Below are 24663 nucleotides of genomic sequence, written 5' to 3' on the forward strand. Positions count from 1 at the left end.
AAAATAAAAATAAATAAAATAACAGAAAATTTTGCTGAAAGGAAAAATAAAAGTAACCTGTTGCATTCACTCCTCTAGATAGACTGGTGTTACCTGTTTCTTCAATGTATCATATCAGTTTTGTCAAGTATAGTTTTATGTTTTATTTCCTAAATTCAGGCCAGTTCGAAACCTTACCAGCTAAAATTATACAACTGCTAGTCTTAAATATCATGTTTTTAAATAAAGACATCAAGTCTTTTAGCAGAATTAATGTATCTCTTCTTTAAAGAATATAAAAATCACTTTTCTGTAAGTACTAAGCAAATATCTCACATCAGTTGCCCAGTACCTGTTGCTCCTGTTGCTACACAAGATTACCAGCTTCTTTAGAACAGAAGTAAATTTTTAGTCCATTTCAAATCCTGCATTTCATTCAATGCAATATTTTACACAGAAATAAACTCAATAAGCAGATATTGAATGAACATTTGCATGTTTTAAACTTCATAATATTGAGTGTGGTAATTTATTTCAGAAATTATTTCATAAGTTATATAAAATGTACATTCAAAATTGCCAATTAGAAAGGAATTTCTTAAAATTATAGCTCATTTTAAATTTCAACGTTAAAACGAATAGTTGAAGATAATTAGTCTTACTATTTTACATATGGATATTTATTCTGTCCATTCTATATTTTATTTTATGTTTATTTTAGATTTTAACTGATGTATTTCTCTTCCCCTATAATTTTTATTTCACCTTTTGTTTGTTTGCTTATTTTCATTTAGTACCCATAAGGCACAAAGCTGACTGTTGCAACTTGCCCATTTTAATCCCTTTAACTTCAATTAAAATTGCAGCTCTTTTGCTCTTTTTCAAAAGTTTTTTTTTTTTTTTTTTTTTTTTAAATCATTACTGGTTCTGAATATCCTGCTGCTTCTGAAATGCAAGTTGTAAAAAAACCTGGCAATTCATCAATAATTCAATATTTGTTCTCCTGGGATTTATATTCTTATTTCTTACATATTAAGTTTCATAAAATTTGGTTCTGAAAAAGAAAGAAATAATCTGAAAAATTAATATTTCACATTTTACATACTCAATATCTAATATTGAATTGTGTGAAATAATTTATTTTAAATGTGTTTTAATAAATATATTAACTTTATAATACTTATAAATGTTTAAATCTCATAACTACCTGTTGTAATTAAATCTTTAAATTCAGTAATGCAAATTATGCAGGCTTTAATAAGCTTATAGACTATGCTTGGCTGCCATTTTAACCAAGGTTTTATGTAAACCTTCTGATCTCAGTAAACACAATACATTTGATTAGGAAAATAAAAGACAATTTTTATCTTATTCTTGTTAATTTGAGAATTTAGAAGAAACGTTGGCTAAAGTGGTATGCACACACACACATGATCTTATTCTTATTAACAAACCTAACATTTAGCTACAAAAATATACCTATGATTTTGAATTAGGTATACTTTAACATGTTTGATATCTTATGCAAATATAGTGTGCCTCCACTGAAGATTTCCAAACCCACTTGACTTTGAAATAAATGTTGACAATCCTGATAATTTTAATATGTATAAGCAAGAAGGTAAGATAAGGCTAGGTAAATAATTTACAAATTTGAAATATTCATTTAACAAATAATTATTTTGACTCTCTGCTAGGAATTAAATTTGAAACGAAGAGGAAGATAGATATGGTCTTTCTTTTGGGAGCTTACAATATAAAAAAGAAAGCAGGCCGGGCGCGGTGGCTCAAGCCTGTAATCCCAGCACTTTGGGAGGCCGAGGCGGGTGGATCACGAGGTCAAGAGATCGAGACCATCCTGGTCAACAAAGTGAAACCCTGTCTCTACTAAAAATACAAAAAACTAGCTGGGCGTGGTGGCGCGTGCCTGTAATCCCAGCTACTTAGGAGGCTGAGGCAGGAGAATTGCCTGAGCCCAGGAGGCGGAGGTTGCGGTGAGCCGAGATCGCGCCATTGCACTCCAGCCTGGGTAACAAGAGCGAAACTCCGTCTCAAAAAAAAAAAAAAAAAAAAAAAAAAAGAAAGCAGGCAATTAAAACATAAAACAGAAAAATGTGTTGCTGTGGTAGCAAAAGTTCTAGGTACTTTAGGAGCACCTACTTCAGCTAAACAAAATGAGGAACCTGGTGAATAGGCAAAAATTCCTGAATACAAGTAGAGAGCATGACTTTTCAGCAGATATCTTAAAAAAATTACTAAGATTTATTCAGAAAAACAGAGCAGGAGCGACATATGCAGGAACCAGAGTTTGAATGGCTGTATGAGACATTTTAAAGACTGGCTAATTCTGGGGAAGCCAACTTAACTAGGGTTTTGCATATGCATATTTTCATTTTATGTTAAATTCTTAGCTTACATTTAAGTAAATTGTGGGGTGCCGTGTGCAGGGATGGGGATGAGGTATAAAATTTAGGCAAAAATATGATGAATACTTTTCTTGTGGTTTTTACAAGAGAAGAAAACAGTTCAAAAGTAGAGCAAGCTTAATGGAAATCCTAAAAAATGAAAGGATGGTGTAGGAAGAGAATCATACTTGCTCCTCTAATTTGGCTCCATATGGCAGGATGAATTGTGCCAAAGACCTGAGAGTACATGGAGAAGAACTACAATGTGAGAAAGAAGCAGAAAGAGGAAACAACAACAACAACAACAACAACAACAAACCATAAAGGATGACAAGTTATTACTCACTGACAGAGTATGTTGGCCTCTGGGCAGAATGCAGGAGAGAAATTAAAAAAAAAAAAAAGTAAGAATTTCTGTATCTTTCAACCTAAAATGACAGACATATTTGCTGTTATCTGTTCCTCTTGATTCATATTTTGTCTTAATGTATTTGCACAGCTGTTGTTTCTGACCCAAGAGATGATATGTTCAGCCAATTTGTCTACGGTTTTGAAAATTTTTTTCCCATGGTTGTCATTTGTCAAGCTTTTAAAGTAATAAGTATAGTTAGAAACACATGTTTTAATTCCTTGTGAAATAATTTCTTAGATAAATTAATATTGTATTACAAAATATTCTAAGATCTATATAAATAAAACGTTTGATGGTCAAAATCTTTAAGCTATTTCAAAATCATTACCATGTATGTTTAAAAAAATTCATTTTAAAATCATCAATGTTTTGCTTACAATTTTAAAAATAAATAGCAGAGAATAATTTTATTCTAACAAACTGATTCAAATGGTGTTAAACTGACCCTTAACTTATTTTATAAAATTGATTATTCAGAACAATGGAGTTTTGGTTTAGTAATGAAATATTTCTTATGGCTTTCAAGAAGTATTAGAAAGTCTTCATGAGTAGGAGGAACTTCTTAAATAAGAGTTTAGGGTCTAGAAAAAATATACTATCTCAGGGAGGCAAACTTTCTTTAAAAAAAATGGCTGTTTTTGTACCCAGGCTTTCCATAAAGCTCTCCCCAGTCACAGTCACATTACATAAAAGTTTCTGGTCATACTCAAATTTATTTGAGAAGTTTATGAATTTTAAGTAACTCATCATAGTACAGATTTAAAACTGTATCCAAATTATATCCAAATTAATTAGCTCTTTGAATTTGTACAGGTTGTTTAAAATTTTAAAATTTTATTTTATTCAACTTACAAGAGGGGTTGTTAAAAACTACTTAAAAGTAAGAAAAAATGATTTAAAATGCTAATGTAATGAGTTAAAATATAGAAAACCTTAATTCCTGCTTCTCATACATAGTAAATTATCAAAAATTATATTAACTATTTTGTTATTACAGTGAAAAATCGAATCCTCATGGTGTGCATAAGATAGAAAGCAAGTTCATCTTTTGAACCTGATATTTGGTTGAGAAATCAACCACATTGTAAGAAAAGCACTTGCCCTTTATAACACAGATATTAAAAGGTGAAGATTGTTTCCAAGCTCCACACAAAAAAATGAAAAAAAGTGGAAAATATCTGAAAATCTAGCCAAGAAATCTTAATTTTGTTAGTGTCCAAAGAAATAATATAGCTGTATCTAGATTGAGATCTATAGATATATAGATATAGATATATTGTATTTCATAATTGTTTATGATTAACACCACCCCTACTGCCATCTAAAAGTCCATTTAATAGACTCACAGTACCATACGGCTGGGGAGGCCTCAACATCATGGTAGAAGGTGAACTAGGAGCAAAGGGAGTTCTTACATGGTGGCAGGTAAGAGAGCCAGTGCAGGAAAACTGCCCTACATGAAACCATCAAATCTTGTTGAGACTCACTATTATAAGCACAACAGCATAGGGACAACCACCCACTGATACAATTATCTCTCACTGGGTTCCTTCAATGACAAATGGGGATTATGGGAACTACAGTGCAAGAGGAAATTTGGTCAGAACACAGTCAAACCATATCAACTAGGTTTTACTTTTCTTGATGGGAAGGGATTTGTCTGTGCCTTTTAGTGCTTGTCTAGTGTACCTGCAAAAGTATCTGCATACAATAACTGCTCAGTAGATATTTTTTGAGTGAGCTACATGTTGTAGAATAGAACATAAGAGCTAGCAGTAGCTCAGTAATTTAAAACTGTTTTCTGTTCCCATTAAAACATTTAAGACAGAATAATTAAAGTTATTGTATTAGACATTGCAAGGTACACCCAAGCAAAAACCATCAAACCATTTATTTTCATTATTGGTAATAGCTGTATATTTCTTAATTATTAATTCATTTTACTTCACATAAAAATAGAATATTAAAACAATTCTAAGTCCAATAATATAGAATATTTGAAAATATGTGTAAGAAAGTTATTATGGTTCAAATCATAGTGCAGGAACATTTGGAACATTTAGCACTTACCTATAATTTATGTATTCATGCCTATTATATCTAAGTAGTTGTTTATGAGCCCTGTAGGTAAATACAAATTTGCTTAATATTAGGATTTTGTCAATATTCCTTAAAAAGTCATAGCATGAATTATATTTTTGGATAATTATACTTCCTGTTAAAAATTCCTTCTTATAACATTTATATTTTCTATGCAGTACTAATACTAAGATGTTATGTTTGGCAGAATTCTGCGTTTGACAGTTCTGGTTATATGTTTCATGTTTTGTCAATATTAAATTAATGGAGACATCAAGCTAGGAGCAAAATTCATTTAGGTAACAAGAATGTTGCCAAGGAAATATAAAGGTAGCATTTTTCTATTTGCTATAAAACCAAGGTATTCACGGTAATCATATTATGACAGTATTTTGATCAGATATTTACTCTCTTACACAACTATTTGAATGTTGTTCTTATTTCTATCTGTGATGGTTAGTACTGAGTGTCAACTTGATTGGATTGAAGGATACAAAGTATTGATCCTGGGTGTGTTGGTAATGTTATTGCCAAAAGATTAACATTTTAATCAGTGGGCTGGGAAAGGCAGACCCACCCTTAATCTGGTTGGACACAATATATACAAGCTAGAATTCTGCTAGAATATAAGCAGGCAGAATAATGTAAAAAGAGAGACTGGCCTTGCTTTCTAGCCTACATCTTCCTCCCATGCTTCTTGCCCTCAAACATCAGACTCTTAGTTCTTCAGTTCTAGATAACTAGGAGTCTGATTGGGTCTCCTTGCTCTCTTTGCTCCTCAGCCTGCAGATGGCTTATTATGGAACCTTGGGATCCTGTGAGTTAATGTTTAATAAACACACACACACACACACACACACACACACACACACACACACACATAATATACATGTATACATAAGTTTGTAATAATGCAACATGATCTGTGTGAGGAAGTCCAATTTTTATAACAGAATTTTGTTGTTTCTCTCAGGCACTTACTACCAAGCCAGAAGTTCTCTCTCACCAGCTGTGAGCATTTAGGCAAGTATTCCTTGATAATTTTCTGGAACCAAGAAGGATAATAATTTCTGAAGACTATACTCCCCACAGAATGTTGATCTTTTATTCATGCTCTGTAAATCCTCCCTCATTTTCTATTCTTCTTGTTAGTCATTAAAGACTTACATTTGTGTGTGTGTGTGTGTGTGTGTGTGTGTGTGTGCCCTTTCAAGTCTTTTCTGTGCAAATAACCAGAGTGTCTCCTCCCTCTTAATCCTACCATACTGTTTTACATTTGACTTCCCCAGACCTGGTGTCCAGTTTCTCTAGTACTCAGTTTCTTACAAACTAAACATACTCTTGCCATATGACCTAGCAACTGCACTCCTTATCATTTACCCAAAGGAGCTGAAAATCCATGTCCACACAAAAATGTACACATGAATATTTACACCAACTTTATTCATAATTGCCCCCAAATAGAATCAACTTTAAGAGATGAATGGATAAACAATTTGGTACATCCATGCGACAGAATATTATTCTGTGAGAAAGAGGAAGTTTGCTATTAAGCCACAACGAGATGTGGAGGAGATTACTTTCTTAAATGTATATTTCTAAGTAAAAGAGTCAGTGTGAAAAATTTAAACTCTATGATTTCACCTCCATGGCATTCTGGGAAAGCCAAAACTATAGAGGAAGTAAAAAGATCAGTGGTGACAAGCATTGAGTAGGGCAGAGACAAGGGCTGAATGTGTGGGACTCAGGGCACTTTTAAGGCAGTGAAATTATTCTGTATGCTATTGTAATGAAGGATACATGCCATCATGCATTTATCAAAATCCACAGAATTGTACAATTCTAAAAGTGAATCTGGATATGTATATGGTCTTTAATTAATAATGTGTAAATGTTGGTCCATCAATTGTACTAAATATACCACACTCACAAAATATGTTAATAATGGAAGAAACTACATGTGGTAGGAGAAGCATATATAGAAGCATTTACTACTATTTATGTAATTTTTCTATAAACCTAAAATTTAAACAAAGTTTTTAAAAATAGACTATTTTACAAATGAATCTTATGATATATTGAATATTGACTTTAATAAGTGAATTAAATGACTTTATATATGTATTTATTTAATTTTCAATACACTTAGAATTACTGTACATATTGATATTTCAAAATTTTTAGGTTACATTTATTAATTTACATGATATACTATTCATCAGATTTTAGTAAATGAGAAATGTCTTACCTTAAGGTGGTTGTTTTGGATTTTAGTCACTTCCACAGTTAAGTACTAATGAACTATCTGTAGAAATGATAATGACAAAGATAAATACATTTTTAAAATATTTTGTATATTCTTAACATGGAGGATCATTAATTTAAGGGGATTTCAAATGCTGTACTACATATATGTATATACATACATACATACAGACAGACACTTTTAGAAATACTGACATAATAAAACATGCAAAGAATACAAATAATATTGTTTTGGAAGTTGGAAACAAAAATCTCAGGTTTTTAGTCAAATGTTCTGCTTATAAGTAGCTGTTTTTACATTGAAAACAACTTATCTTCAGACCTAATTTCCTAATTTTCAAAATGAGAATATTTTCCTATATGAACTGCAATTATCTTTCTGGCTATAAATTGTGTGTGTGTGTGTGTGTGTGTGTGTGTGTGTTCATAATATAGTAATACTGGCTTTAGATAGGTATTACTTATAATCACTGTTAATGAAATAATGCTAATTTCCCACTCTTCAAGGTGCTGAGTAACCCAAAGAAATGTTGCTAGAGTGAGATGAAATTCTACTTATTTATTTTTTGATGTGTCTTTTTTGAGAATTCAGTAAGCATTATTGTTGGAGATTTTGGCAAAAAAGATTTCTCATTAGTTTTATATACAGTATGTTTATGGTGACTTTAAATAATAAGAGACAGTTGGTTTACATCTTCCTATCTATGGAGAAAACATTATAAGTGCTCTGAACTAAGCAATAACAGTTGTCCTTGACTCTAAAACTTGACCTAGTGAAGAGTCTACTTATTTATTGACACAACACATTGAAGTGTCTTGCCTCCATTATTTAAGAAGATAAAATGCTTCCCATGAATTTTCAGTTAAAAAAAAACATTTTTCATCTTTTGATGGAAAATGCACATGCAATTGGCTCTTTCACAGATTTTAAAGTTCAAGTTCTTGAAAAATAAACACTTGAGCATACATAAAGATTTTGATATGATGCAGCATTTAAAATCAAAGACATCTGGACTTCTGCATGAGTTATTAATCTTTCTCTCCACTGTTAGTGCTCTTTTATCCTGTAAGTATACATAAGTTCCTTCTTTTGGTAGTATAGTTAAATCATTTATTAAATATCCACATATTAGCATTTGAGTTTCTCACTTGACTTCCGCCCTCCCATTGTTATTTTTCCTATTCTTTCATTTCAACCTAATTCAACCAATATATCCCAGGCTTCAGGATCCCTTTAAAGGGTGCATCACATCACTGCTCTCTTGGCAGCACCCCAACCACTTTGCTCCATACTTTTCTTACCACTCTCATTCCACTGTCTCTTATTCTTTCATCAATTCTACAATTGTACTCCCTGGTCCAGGAATCTGAGTTACTGAAACTTGCTGAAGACAAATAAATAAATAAATAAATAAATAAATAAATAAATAAATAAAAAGGTATTGGAAATATTTTTGAACATATAATCTCCAACCACCTGTTCTTATTAAATTTACCAATGCATTTACTTGTTCTTAATCACTTTATCCTTAAGTATCACTGAAGATCACTTAATCACTCACATTTGTTTTCTTCTTTTGGTGCTCATGTCCAATATTCTAGCTCCCCCTCTCTCAGTGACACACACACACACACACACACACACACACACAACACACACATGACACACACAGAAGTAAAAAGAAAATTTTGTCACTGAATATGACTACATAACACTTGCGGAATCTCCCTACCACAACTCTCACTGGAAATCAATTTGTGTTTGCTTTAATTGCATAAATGCTTTGATTTCATGGATAGGGACATCAATATTCTGTAAGGCACAACTTAATTTTTCAGATAATTTTGTTTGTTAGAATGTTCCTTCTCCTAATGAAATGAAATCTAAATTAATATATGATTGTATTTAAATAATGTGAAGTTAAATATTTTTGCTTTACTTATTTTCCAACTTTTGAGAATAAACATTACTTCAAATATTTTACTGTGTTCACAAAACTTTATTTATATGCAGGAATATAAGACTGTCAGAGATTTACCCATTCAAAGTTGGATTTATCAGTCCAACTCCAGCATCTCTAGCCTTCCTGCTTGACCAGAGGGACTGAAAATCACTTGCTAACGTTACAGACCAGGTACATAAGCCCACAAAAAGGCTGAGATTTAATTATAAGATGACAGATCACTTACCTTACCCATATCTCATCTACACATTTTAACAGACTTTTGGGATAATTGTGGATTATAGCTGGAAGAGCTGCAAGATGCACAGTCCTTCTAAGGAGGAAAGATAATATATGAGACAAAAGCAAGAATATTAAAGTAAATCAAGGCATCTGGCACCTACCTGCATGGAAAATATGAAGCAAATATTAAAATAAGAAACAAATTCCAAATTCTAACCAGGTTAACAGATCACTTCCTACTAAAGGCTTATTTAACTTAGGTCTTGTTACATAACATACCCAGCTTTCAATGTACAATTTCAAGGCATAAAGGACAAATAAATAAATAAATAAGATAATTCATGTACAATCTGAAGACATAAAGTTAATATTAGAAGTAGACATTCAGGTATAATAAAGATATTACAATTATCAGACAGAAAATGTAATATAATTAAATTAATAAAAGAGGGTTTCTAGTGGAGAAAGTAAACAATATGCAATAATAGATGGATCATATAAGCAGACAGATGGAATTTCTAAGAAATAATCAAAAGAAAAGTGCTAAATATCAAAAATACTAACATAAAAGAATATTAATAAATATAAAATTATATCTAGTCAAAAGAGAGTGATAAAATAAAAACAGAAAAGATTAATGGATATGTAATTACATCTAAAAATAAATAATGAATTCTAGCGTTTATAGAATTGTAAAGTAACTGTAATTAACAACATATTGTATGTTTTCAAATAGCTAGAAAAGTGAATTTTAAATGCTCCCAAACCAATGAAATAATAGACATTTGAGGTAATGAATTTGCTATTACCCTGATTTGATTATTACATTTAAAATTTGTATCAAAATAATACATTGTACCTTATAAATATATACAATTATGACATCTCAATTAAAATAATAATAAAAGCACCAAAAAAATAGACTGAGAAACAAGGGACATTTGATGTGCTCGACTAGCCAGGAATGAATCACTGAGCTACAAGATATTTTAATAAATACTTACTAAATTGAAATGCAAAAAAGATACAAAAGTCAATGAAGAAAATAAAAGAAGAAGAGAAGAAAGAAAAGAAGGAGGAGAGGAGAAAGGAAGTGAATAGATCAGGACCTACAAAACTGTGGGCAATTTCAAAATGTGTAACATAATGATAATATTTTGAGGAAAGAAAAGACAGTATTTCTAGGAAAAAAATATTTGAAAAAAAACAATGGTTGAAAATTTTCCAAATTTAATTCCAGACCCCAACCGTAGATCAAAAAATCTCAGAGAACACTGAATAAGCTAAATGTAAAAAAAATCTACCCAGAATAACAGCATATAAAAATACGTAAAATCAAAGACAAAGTGGATACCTTTAAAAAGCCACAGAGAAAACAAACAAAAAATCTCATTTATAAAGGAACAATAATGAGAGGAACAGACTCTCACCACAAACCAAGCATACAAGAAAAGAGTGGAATAAAATATTAAATCTGTTAAAACAAAATAAAAATTAATCTAGTATTTTAAAAACCCTGGAAGACAACCTAAGTAATACAATTCAGAACATAGACATGGGCAAAGATTTCATGATGAAGATGCCAAAAGCAATTGCAACAAGTGCAAACATTGACAAATGGGATTTAATTAAACTAGAGAGGCTCTCCCAGCAAAAGAAACTATCAGCAGAGTAAACAGCCTACAGAAAGAGAGTAATTTTCGCAAACCATGCATTGGACAAAGGCACAACTTATTCAACAACTATCTACACACAAAAATAAAACACCTTCATGAAAACCAAAAATGAGATGAGCCCTAAGAGTTTCTGGTTTAAGTTCCTATCTCTAAAGGACACTGAAGAGGAGCTGTCCACCAAGATGGCCAAATAGAAGCAGCTCCAGAGTGAAGTTCCCAGCGAGAGTGATGCAGAAGGTGGGTGATCTCTGCATTTCCAACTAAGGTACCAGGTTTATCTCAATGGGACTGGTTGTACAGTGGGTGTAGCCTAAGGAGGGCAAACCAAGGCAGGGCAGGGCACTGCCTCACCCAGGAAGTGCAATTGGCTGGAGTACTCCCCTTCTACCCAATGGAGGCCATACTCTCCTTTTACCCAATGGAGGCCATCAGGAACATTTCTTCTCCAGCACTCCGGTTCAGATACTGCACTTCTCCCACGATCTTTACAAACCACAGACCAGGATAAACCTGCCAGACCAACAAGCACTGCAAGTTACCAGCACAGAACTGAGGATCTGTTCTGGCCAGTGCTGTGAGTTGTCATTACAAATCAAGGTGGCCATTTTGGCTCATGCTTGGAGTGCCTGGGAGACAGAGTTTCCTTCCTGCTCCCCAGAAAGAGGGGGAGCAGAAGTCAGGAAGCCAAGTGATATGGCTTGGCAGGTCCCAACCCCCACAAAGACCAGCAAACTGAAACCCTCTGGCTTGAGAGTTTTGCAGCCAGCACATCAGTTCAAACTTGACCTGGGATGATCCAGCTTGGTGGGGGGCAGGGTGTCCGCTATTGCTGAGGTGGTCCTAACCTTACCAGTGTAAACAAAAGCCAGTGGAAGTTTACATAGCAGCTAGACTGAGATGGCAGCTCAGCACCTCCTCTGCAGGCAGACTCTGACTAGACTCCCTTCTTGCTGGATGGGGTATCTCTCAAAAAAAAAAAAAAAAACAAAAACAAAAACAAAAACAAAAACAAAAAACAAACAAAAAAAAACAGCAGCATGTAAGGGACTTAGAAATAAAACCTCACTTTCCCAGAACAGAGCCCATGGGTAAAGGGGAAATTGTGAGTTCTGTTGCAGCAGACTTAAATGTACCTGCCCAGCAGTTCTAAAGAGAGAAACAGAGCTCCCAGCACAGCACTTGAGCTCGAGTGAGGGACAGACTGGCTCCTCAAGCAGCTGACTAACCCCCATATAACCAAAAAGATGCCTCACATAGGAGAGCTCTGGCTGACATCTAGTGGGTACCCTTCTGGGACAAAGCTACAAGAAGAAAGAACAGGCAGCAATCCTGGCTGTTCTTAATGCCCTGCAGGTGATTCTCAGGCAAGCAGAGTGTGGAATAGATCTCCAGAAGTCCTACTGTAAAGGAACTCAACTGTTAGAAGAAAAACTAAAAAATAAAAAGAAATAGCTTCAACATCAACAAAAAGGATGTATACTTGGAGACCCATCTGAAATCACCAACTTCAAAGACCAAATGTAGATAAATCCACAACGATGGAAGGAAACCAGTACAAAAAGGATGAAATCGCCAAAAACCAGAATGTCTCTCCTCCTCCAAGGGATCACAACTCCTTACCAGCAAGGAGACAAAACTGGATGGAGAATTATTTTGATGAATTGGCAGAAGTAGACTTCAGAAGGTGGATAATAACAGATTTCTCTGAGATAAAGAAACATGTTCTAACCCAATGCAAAAAAAAAAAAAAAAACAAAACAAAACAAAAAAAAACTAAAAACCTTGAAATCACCTCAATGAAATAAAATGAGAAGGCAAAATTAGAGAAAAATGGTGAAAAGAAATGAACAAGACCTCCAAGAAATATGGGATTATATGAAAAGACCTAATCTACATTTGATCGGTATATCTGAATGTGATGGGGAGAATGAATCCAACCTGGAAAACACTTCTCAGGATATTAACCAGGAGAACTTCCTCAACCTAGCAATGCAGGCCAATATTTAAATCCAGGAAATACAGAGAACACCACAAAGATATTCCTCAAGAAGAGCAATCCCAAGGCACATAATCATCAGATTCACCAGGGTTGCAATGAAGGAAAAAATGCTAAGGGCAGCCAAAGAGAAAGGATGAGTCACCCACAAAGGGAAGCCCATCAGACCCACAGTGGACTTCTCAGCAGAAACCCTACAGGCCAGAAGAGGTTGGGGGCCAATATGCAACATTCTTAAAGAAAAGAACTTTCAAACCATAGTTTCATATTCAGCCAAACTAAGCTTCAAAAGTGAAGGATATATATATATATATATATATATATATATATATATATATATATATTTATTTATGGACAAGCAATTGCTGAGAGATTTTGTCATCACAAGACCTGCCTTACAAGAGCTCCTGAAGGAAACACTAAATTTGGAAAGGAAAAAGTACCAGCCACTCCAAAAATGTACCAAATGGTAAAGACTATTGACACAATAAAGAAACTTCATCAACTATCTGGCAAAACAAAAAACTAGTATCAAAATGGCAGGATAAAAATCACACATAACAATATTAACCTTAAATGTAAATGGACTAAATGCCCCTGTCAAAAGACACAGACTGGCAAGTTGAATAAAAAGTTAAGACCCATCGGTGGGCTGTACTCAGGAGACCCATCTCACGTGTGAAGACAAACATAGACTCAAAATAAAAGAAGAAGATTCACCAAGCAAATGGAAAGAAAAAAAAAAAAAAAAAAAAAAAACAACAGAGGTTGCAATTCTAGTCTCTGATAAAATGGACTTTAAACTAACAAAGATCAAAAGAGACAAAGAAGAGCCTTACAAAATGGTAAAAGGATCAATGCAACAAGAAGTGCTAACTGTCCTAAATATACATGCACCCAATACAGCAGCACCCAAATATAAAAAGCAAGTTCTTAGTGACCTACAAAGAGACTTAGACTTCCACACAATAATAGTAAGAGACTTTAATACTCCCTGTCAATATTAGACAGATAAATGAGACAGAAAATTACTAAGGCTATCCAGGACTTGAACTCAAATCTGGACCAAGCAGAACTAATAGACATTTACAGAACTATCCACCCCAAATCCACAGAATGTTCATTCTTCTCAGCACCACATTGCACTTACTCTAAAATTGACAACATAAGTGGAAGTAAATCACTCCTCAGCAAATGTAAAAGAATGGAAATCATAACAACCAGTCTCTCAGAACATAGTGCAATCAAATTAGAACTCAGAATTAAGAAACTCACTCAAAACCACACAAGTACATGGAGAATGAACAACCTGCTCCTGAATGATGACTAAATAAACAATGAAATGAAGGCAGAAATAAATATTTTTTTCTACAAAATCAATGAGAGCAAAGACACAACATACCAAAATCTCTGGGACACATTTAAAGCAGTGTCTAGAGGGAAATTTATAGCACTAAATGCCCACATGAGAAGGAAGGAAAGATCTAAAATTGACACCCTGTTGTCAAAATTGTAAGAGCTAGAGAAGCAAGATCAAAAAATTCAAAAGCTAGCAGAAAATAAGAAATAACTAAGATCACAGCAGAACTGAAGGAGACAGAGACACAAAAAACCCTTCAAAAGATATTAAAAAAAAAACACTTGATTATAAATTGAGTTCCTAATTATATTAGGATCTATTGTCAAATGTGATCCTGTCTTCATTGCAACCATAAATAAATGGAAGTGTTGGACTTTAAAAAAATAATAATAAATAAATAAATAAATAAATAAATAAAAACAATAAATCCAGGAGCTGGTTTTTTGAAAAGATCAACAAAATAGACAGACCACTAGCCAGACTAATAAAAAAAAAAAAAAAAAAGAGAGAGAGAAGAATCATATAGACGCAATAAAAATGATAAAGGGGATAGTACCACCAATTCCACAGAAATACACACTACCATCAGAGATTACTACAAACAACTCTATGCACATAAGCCAGTAAATCTAGAAAAAATGAATAAATTCCTGGACACTTACACCCTCCCAACTAAACCAGGAAGTATTTGAATACCTGAATAGACCAATAACAAGGGCTGAAGTTAAGACAGAAATTAATAGCCTATCAACTAAAAAATGCCCAGGTCCATGCAGGTTTACAGCCAAATTCTCCAAAGAGGAGCTGGTACTATTCTTTCTGAAACAATTCCAAACAATACAAAAAGAGGAACTCCTTCCCAACTCATTTTATGAGACCAAGATCATCCTGATACCAAAGCCTGGCAGAGCTAAAAAGGAAAACTTCGGGCCAATATTTTTGATGAACATTGATGCAAATATCTTCAGTAAAATACTGGCAAACTGAATGCAGCCACACATCAAAAAGCTTATCCATCACAATCAAGTAGGCTTCATCCCAGGGATGCAAATCTGGTTCAACATCAGCAAATCTATAAACATAATCAATCACATAAACAGAACCAAAGACAAAAACCACATGATCATCTCAATAGATGCAGAGGACTGTGACAAAATTCAACAGCCTTTATACTAAAAACTCTCAATAAACTAGGTATTAATGGAACATATCTCAAAATAATAAAAACTATGACAAACCCACAGGCAATATCATACTGAGTGGGCAAAAATTAGAAGCACTCCTTTTGAAAACTGGCACCAGACAACTGGCACCTCTCTCACCATTCCTATTCAACATAGTATTGGAAGTTCTAGCCAGAGCAATCAGGTAAGAAAAAGAAATAAAAAACATTAAATTAGAAAAAGAGGAAGTCAAATTTTCTCTATTAACAGAAACCATGATTGTATATTTGGAAGATCCTATCATCTCAGCCCAAATTCTCCTTAAGATGATAAGCAAATTCAGCAAAGTCTCAGGATACAAAATCAATGTGCAAAAATTACAAGCATTCTTATTCACCAGTAACGGACTAACAGAGAGCCAAATCATGAGTGAACTTCCATTCACAGTTGTTACAAAGAGAATAAAATATATGGAAATACAACTAACAAAGGATGTAAAGGACCTCTTTAAGGAAAACTACAAACCACTGCTCAAGGACAAAAAGAGAGGACACAAACAGATGGAAAAACATTTCATGCTCATGTTAGGAAGATTCAATATCATGAAAATGGCCATACTGCCCAAAGTAATTTGTAGATTCAATGCTATCCACATCAAGCTACCATTGACCTTCTTTATGGAACTGAAAAAAACAAACAAACAAACAAACAAAAACCCTTAAACTTCATATGGAACCAAAAAGAAGGCCACATAGCCAAGACAATCCTAAGCAAAAAGAACAAAGCTGGCAGCATCACACTATTTGACTTCATACTATACTACAAGGCTACAGTAATAAAACCAGCATGGTACTGGTACCAAAACAGTGATATAGACCAATGGAACAGAACAGAGGCCTCAGACGTAACACCACACATCTACAACCATCTGATCTCTGACAAACCTGACAAAAACAAGCAATGAGGAAAGGATTCCCTGTTTAATAAATGGTGTTGGGGAAACCAGCTAGCCATGTGCAGAAAGCTGAAACTGTACCTCTTCTTTACACCTTACACAAAAATTAAATCCAGATGGATTAAAGATTTAAACATAAGACCTAATACCATGAAAATCCTAGACAGAAACCTAGGAAATCCTTTCAGAACATAGGCATGGGAAAGGACTCCGTGACTAAAACACCAAAAACAATGGCAACAAAAGCCAAAATAGATATATGGGATCTAATTTAAATTTAAAAGCTTCCACTCAGCAAAAGGAACAATCATTAGAGTGAACCAGCAAGCAACAGAATGGAAAAATATTTCACAAGCTACCCATCTGGCAAAGGGCTAATATCCAGAGTCAACAAAGAACTAAAGCAGACTTACAAGGAAAACAAACCAAGCCACCAAAAAGTGGTTGAAGGACATGAACAGACACTTTTCAAAAGAAGACAGTTATGCAGCCAAAAAACATATAAAAAATGCTCATCATCACTGGTCATTAGAGAATGCAAATCAAAACCACATTGAGGTACCATCTGATGCCAGTTAGAATGACTATCATGAAAAACTCGGGAGACAACAGATGCTGGAGAGTATGTGAAGAAATGGAAACACACTTACACTGTTGGTGGGAGTATAAATTAGTTCAAACATTGTGGAAGACAATGTGGGGATTCCTCAAGGATCTTGAGGAAATAAAAATACCATTTGTCCCAGCAATCCCATTACTGGGTAAATACCCAAAGGATTATAAGTCATTCTGTTACAAAGACACATGGGCATGTATGTTCATTGCTTCAGGGTTTACAATAGAAAAGACTTGGAATCAACTGAAATGCCCATCAATGATAGACTGGACAAAGAAAATGTGGCACATATACACCATGGAGTACTATGCAGCCATGAAAATGTATGAGTTCATGTCCTTTGCAGGAACATTCGTAAATCTGGAAACCATCATTCTCAGCAAACTGACAGAAGAACAGAAAACCAATCATCACATGTTCTCACTCATAGTTTGGTGTTAAACAATGAGAACACATGGACACAGGGTGAGGAACATCACACACTGGGGGTGGGGACGTTGAGGTGGGATAACATTGGGAGAAATGTCTGATGCAAGTGACGGGGGATGGAGGCAGCAAACCACCATGGTGTTTGTGTACCTATGCAACAATCCTGCAGGTTCTGCACATGTACCTCAGAACTTAAAGTATAATAATAATAATAATAATAATAATAATAATAATACACAGAAGAATTGTTAAAAAAAAATTCTTGAATCTTTGCCGCCACCCCTCTCTCATGCTCCAGCAGTGGTGTCTTTGTTCAGACAGCCCCTCTGGGCACTATGTGAGAGTGAGCAAAGCAACTGTGAGGCATTGAACTTCACTGTTGTCCTCTTAAAGCAGAAAGAAAAACTGAACCAAGCAGCTGAAGCCAAGCATGGGAGGGAGCATTTAAACCAGTCCTAGCCTCAGGGGAATCTCTAATCCCTGTGGTCCAAGCTGAGTTCTCCCAAACCTCCCCACTGAGGGTCAAAGCACTCTGGGCCTCTAAAGAAACTTGAAAGACAGTATAAGCCACAAAAACTGCAACTCTTAGGGAAGTCCTAGTGCTGAACCAGAGCCAGAGAGAGTGGAATGGGGAGGCATGCAACCCACCAGGACACCAGCTGGGGAGGTTAATTGGAGTGCAACCATCATCCCGTCCCTAAACCCAGGCTTCACAACTTGTGGCTCCAAAAGAGACCACTTCTCACACGAAGACAGGAGAGGGAAGAATGGGGAAGACTGTCTTCTATCTTGTATACCAACTCAGCTACAGCAGGATAGAACATGTATCAGAGCTGTGAGGCCTCCGAGCCTTGCTACTGGACATTTCTAGGCACACCTGGGACAGAGGGAACCTGCTGCTTTGAAGGGAAGGACCTAGGCCTGGTAATATTCATCACCTGCTAACTGAAATGTCCTTGGGTCTTGAATAACCAGCAGTGGTACCCAAGAACTATGTTGAGGGTGAGCCTCTGAGACATCCTAGCTTCAGGGAAAACTCACCACATTCCCAGCGGTGGTAGCTCTGAGGCAACCAGAGTCCTTCTCATTGAGAAAAGCAGTGGGAAAGTAAGGAAGACTTTGTCTTGCACCTTAGGTACCAGCATGGCCACAGGGGGCTAGAGGACCAAGCAGGCTCTTGGGGTCCCTAATTCCAAGACTTGACACTCTGATGACATATCTGGACCTGAATTCCTTCTTGAATACAGTGGGAACCCCAATTCCCAGAAAGTTGTGTCTCAGGCCAGGCAGTATTCACCCTAAGCTGACTTAAGGGAACATCAGTGGTAGTCTGGTAGTACTCTCCATGGCCTATGGTGGTGGCGGCTATGGGGTGAGTCTCCTCTGCCTTTGGAAAAAAGAGGGAAGAATGGAAAAGTCTGTGTCTTGTAGTTTGAGTGCCAGCTTAGGCACAGTACAATGTAATACCAGATAGACTTCTAAGGTTTTTGACTCCAGTCCCTAACTCAGACAGAACCTCTGGACCCACTTGGGTCATGGAGTACCCTGACATCCTAAAGGGAAGAACACAGGTTTGTCTGGCTTTGTCACCTGATGATTGTAGAGCCCCAGGGCTTTGAATGAACATAGGCAGTAGCCAGGGAGTGGTTACAGCAGGCTTTGGGTGAGACTCAGTGCTCTTCTGTATTTAGGTCTGACTCAGGGAAGTCACAGTGGTGGTGGACACAAAGGTGCTTTTGTCATTTCACTAGAGATTTAAGTGGCTCAGAACAGAGAAAGAAACTCTGTATAGGATAGAGTAAGGGATGCGAACAAGAGTCTCTGCCTGGTAATACAAAGAATTATCCCAGACCTTGTCTGAAACCATCAAGGCAGTACCTCTACAAGTCTGCAATAACCACGACAGTACTAGGCATGGAGTACACCATAATGCAGATTTAATTTCAATTACAATACGCAAGTCCTTTTGAATATCTACAAGAAGGAGGGGTACAAACAAGCTTAGACAGTGAAGACTAAAAGAAATATTTAATTTCCTAATGACCGGACACCAAAGAACATCTATTAGCATCAACACCATGATGGAAAACATAATCTCATCAAATGAATTAAATAAAGCACTGGAAGCCTATTCTGGATATATGTGATTTTTCATACAGAGAATTAAAATACTTGTTTTTAGGAAACAAAACAATTCAGAATAACATAAAAAAGGATTTCAGAACACTATTGAATAAATTTAGCAAAGAGTGAAATAACTAAAAATTGAGCAGAAATTCTAGAGCAGAAAAAATGTAATTGACATATTGCAAAATTTATCAGAGTCTTTTAATAAAATGATAAAGCAGAAGAACAAAGTAGTGAGCTTCAAGTCAAGTTAATTGAAAATACACAGAGGAGGCAAAAGAAAAATTAATAAAAAAATGAAACACTAACAATGAGAATATTTGGGCACAGGGGAGGGAACAACACTCATTGGGCTAGGTGGAGGGGTGGAGAGGAGAGGAGGGGAGAGACAGCGGGGGCAGAGAGGATGGAGAGAGGTAACACTGGGAGAAATGCCTGATGTAGGCAATGGGGTGGCGGGGCATGGAGACAGCAAACCACCATGGTATGTATGTATGCCTGCTACAATTCTGCAAGATGCAGGATGTGCACATGAACCCCAGAGCCCAAAGTACAAGGAGGAGGAGGAGGAGGAGGAGGCGGAGGAGGAGGAGGAGGAGGAGGAGGAGGAGGAGGAGGAGGAGGAGGAGGAGGAGGAGGAGGAGGAGGAGGAAGCAGCAGCAGCAGCAGCAGCACACCTACAGTATCTAGAAAACAGCCTCAAAAGGGCAAATATAAGAGTTATTGGCCTTAAAGAGAAAGAAGTGGAAGAGACAAGGGTAGAGAGTTTACTCAAGTGAATAATAATAGGAAACTTCTCAATCCTAGAGAAAGATATAAATATCCAAATACAAAAAGGTTGTTTAACTCTAAGCAGATTTAACTCAAAGAAGACTACTTCAAGTCATTTAATACTCAAATTCCCAAAGATCAAGGATAAAGAAAGGATCCTAAAGGCAACCAGAGGAAAGGAACAAATTAGATACAATGAAACTCCAATATGTCTGGCAGCAGACTTTTCAGTGGAAACTTTAAAACAAGGAGAGAGTAAATAATAAAAGGGAGTAATTGCATTAACACGAAGGATAAATGCTTGAGGGGATGGATACCCCATTCTTTATGATGTGATTATTTCACGTTGCATGCCTGTATTAAGTACTTCATGTACCCCATAATTATATATACCTCCTAGGTACCCACAAAATTTAAAACTTAAAAAATAAATAAGAATTTTAAAAAGAAAATATTTCTTCTTTTTTTCCTGTTTTGGTAATTATGGATGAATCTGCTATAAAAAATTCTGTACATGTTTATTCAGGAACGTAAATCTACCTTTCTTATCTCTTCATGTATACCTAGGAGAAGGATTGCTAGATTATATAGCAAGCATATGTTTAAACTTTAAAATTTTTCTGAATTTTCTCAATATTTAAAAAAAATTACCAAATTGTTCTTCACAGTGGGTATGCCATTTTTTATTACCACAGGCATTAAGAATTCCAGTTATTTCCTAGTCAGTATTATATATTGTCAGTTTTCTTTCCTCACTTATAGTCTGCGTGTAGTGGTATTTCATTGTGATTTTAATTTGTATGATGTAATAAGTAATTAAATTGAGCATCATTTAATATGCTTATGTGCCATGTGTATATCTTCTTTTGTTAAGATTTTAGCTGTTTTGCCCATTATTTTTTGTTGTATTTTGTCATTTGTTTTACTGCTGAGTTTTGAGAGTATATTTTTTATTCTGGACACAAATCTTATTTCCAATATGTGATTTACAAATTTGTTTTTCACTCTATGACTTGTGTTTTCATACTCTCAACAGTGGCTTTCACACGTCAGCATATTATTTGTTTATTTTGGTTGATATTGCTGGTATTTTTGTATGTAACCAGAAATCACATATATTTCAAAACTGAAATGTAAGTATGTCATTTATAATTAATGAAATGCAGAACATCTTAATAATTCAGGGATCATTATTTGTAATCAACTAATTAAGGTGTTTGTATTTATCAACTATATTTTCATGTTGATTTATTTTCTTAATGTAGGAAAGAATGTTCCTACATATGACTTTAGTTACATATAACTTTAGTTACTAAGCAATTTATTTTATAGCCATAAGAAGTAATTTTATTGTGTTAAATATGGATAATAATATCTTATACTTGTTTGTAATTATTATAGACAATAGAGAAATTGAAAGCAATGTGTAATTATAAATCACTACATAAATGAAAGGTATTATTGTAATTGCTATGATTATATTGTTATATGAGAAATTAACAGCTAGGAAAAAATGGTAAAATGTTAGTGGGCCATATTTGGCTTTGATTAAGGGCAAATAAAACCAAACATTTATACTCCTAAAACAGTTTTTCTTTTGTCTATATAAAGAATATTGATTTTACATTTTTTCTCATAGCCATTTTATTGCTTTAGAATTTCTGAATCTGCTTTTTAAGCTATTATAAATACTTTGCATGGAATAAATTCTGAGGCTTGGGGGAAGTTTTGGAAAATGAGAAAAGTTTGTTACATAAATTTTGTTTTGTATTAAATAGTTTAAAAGGAAGTCGTTAAACGTAACAGTTTTTGTGTCAGTCATCCATAACTTCGCTATACAAAAGAAAATAAGATTTAAAGTCTATTTACTTTTAAATCATGTCCTTAAAACTCCTCTGGATGCTGATATATATATATATATATATATATATATATATATATATATATATATATATTTATTTATTTTACAATATATATATATATATATATATATATATATATTTATTTATTTATTTTACAAATTTCTAACTGCAAATGTACTTAGAAAGATGAGTAATTGCAGCTAACCTTATGATGATCAGGCTTTGTAGTTTGACAAATTATCCCAAAGGCAGCCAAATAGGGAGGTAAGAAAGCCAGCCTCACTTGCCAATGGATTCTGCCGTTTAAAAAATATGTGCAGAGCCTCCAAAAAGCTAAAAGAAAGAAGTCTATTTATAATAATTATTTTCATATCATCATTTGAATTTTGATCACTAACTGGCAAGAATCTTACTTCAGATCTTGACTTAAGAAATTTAAGACTCAATAGGAGACCAAGACAAATAAGAAACCCCACAGAGAATCTTAGGTTAATGAAACAAACATATACTTTTCAAAAGCATTGCAGTAGCAAAGAATAAGAATCATCATATCTAAAATTACAGCAAGACAGTTGCATATACACCAAGTAGTTGAAATTTATTAAATGAAAATGTTATATTTACTTAACATGAAAAGTAAATTACTAAATTAGACCTCTTTTGGAGGTCTAATTTAAAAACATTTACAAAATAGAAAAATGTATGTACAATAACAATAGCAAGTAATTTAGTTATTGTATTTTGCAAAATGTCAATTGGAAAATGTTGTGGACATGGTGGGAGGGTAGGTGATGTCCTTTTGAGTTTAACAAGATCCATATTTATGGTTGAGGTATATATTATCTGTTTTGTCTTTTGCATGACAACTAAAATTAAAATTTTCTGGACAAGTCTTGCAACCACTTCAAAATCTAATTGACCCCATCTCACACTCTAGGAACTGTTACAGCAAAGAATTCTTTGCAGAATCTCACTAGCTTCATGTAGGTGTAATTGAACAGCATATTTTCTCATGTTCAGCCACTTACTCCCTGCTTTCTGCCTTGGAGCTTCCCTGAAACTGTGACATAGATAAATTTGAAAATCTGTCCAGACACTTTACAAAAGAAGACATACAGGAGGCCAACAAACACATGAAAAAATGCTCATCATCACCGGTCATTAGAGAAATGCAAATCAAAACTACATTGAGATACCATCTCACACCAGTTAGAATGGCGATCATTAAAAAATCTGGAGACAACAGATGCTGGAGAGGGTGTGGAGAAATAGGAACACTTTTACACTGTTTGTGGGAGTGTAAATTAGTTCAACCACTGTGGAAGACAGTGTGGTGATTCCTCAAGGACCTAAAAATAGAAATCCCATTTGACCCAGCAATCCCATTACTGGGTATATATCCAAAAGATTATAAATCATTCTACTGTAAGGACACGTGCACACAAATGTTCATTGCAGCACTGTTTACAATAGCAAAGACCTGGAACCAACCCAAATACCCATCGATGATAGACTGGACAGGGCAAATGTGGTACATATACACCATGGAATATTATGCAGCCATCAAAAGCGATGAGTTCGTATCCTTTGTAGGGACATGGATGAACCTGGAAACCATCATTCTCAGCAAACTGACACAAGAACAGAAAATCAAACACCACATGTTCTCACTCATAGGTGGGTGTTGAATAATGAGAACACATGGACATGGGGAGGGGAGCACTACACACTGGGGTCCATTGGGGGGAAATGGGGGAGGGATGGGGGTGGGGAGGTGGGGAGCGATAGCATGGAGAAAAATGACAGATATAGCTGAGGGGAAGGAAGGCAGCAAATCACACTGCCATGTGTGTACCTATGCAACAATCTTGAATGTTCTTCACATGTACCCCAAAACCTAAAATGCAATTTTAAAAAAAAGGAAAAAAAGAAAATCTGTCCAAGGCTCACATGTATAAATTATGAGTGCAGTATAGTTAAAGCCCATGATGGCACATTTGAACAAGGAGGTATAAGAGATACACAAATATGTCTTCAATTTGTTCCCTCAGATGGACAGTTCTCAGATGTATTACACAATTCCTCTTACAAGATGTTCATGAACTAAAGCACCAGTTCCTTAAAAGCACTGGTCAAATCAATATAGCACTTTTCTGTTTGCTTTTCCACATTTTCCATTATTCTCCCCGTCTTCTACAGTTCAGCTCTCTGAGATAGTATATTTTCAAGTTCTTTTCTGAGAAAAATTTAGGCTAGGACAGGTGCTCTTTCATTTTCTAGTGTGCCTTGTGGAAAGAATTCAGTCTTATAAATCTTTCCATAGGTATTGACCAAAAATATCTGATCATGTTGTTCATTATCAAGGACAAGAGAAAATCAAAT

The sequence above is a fragment of the Saimiri boliviensis genome, chromosome 7, assembly GCF_048565385.1.
Source record: "Saimiri boliviensis isolate mSaiBol1 chromosome 7, mSaiBol1.pri, whole genome shotgun sequence".
Classification (NCBI taxonomy): Eukaryota; Metazoa; Chordata; class Mammalia; order Primates; family Cebidae; genus Saimiri; species Saimiri boliviensis.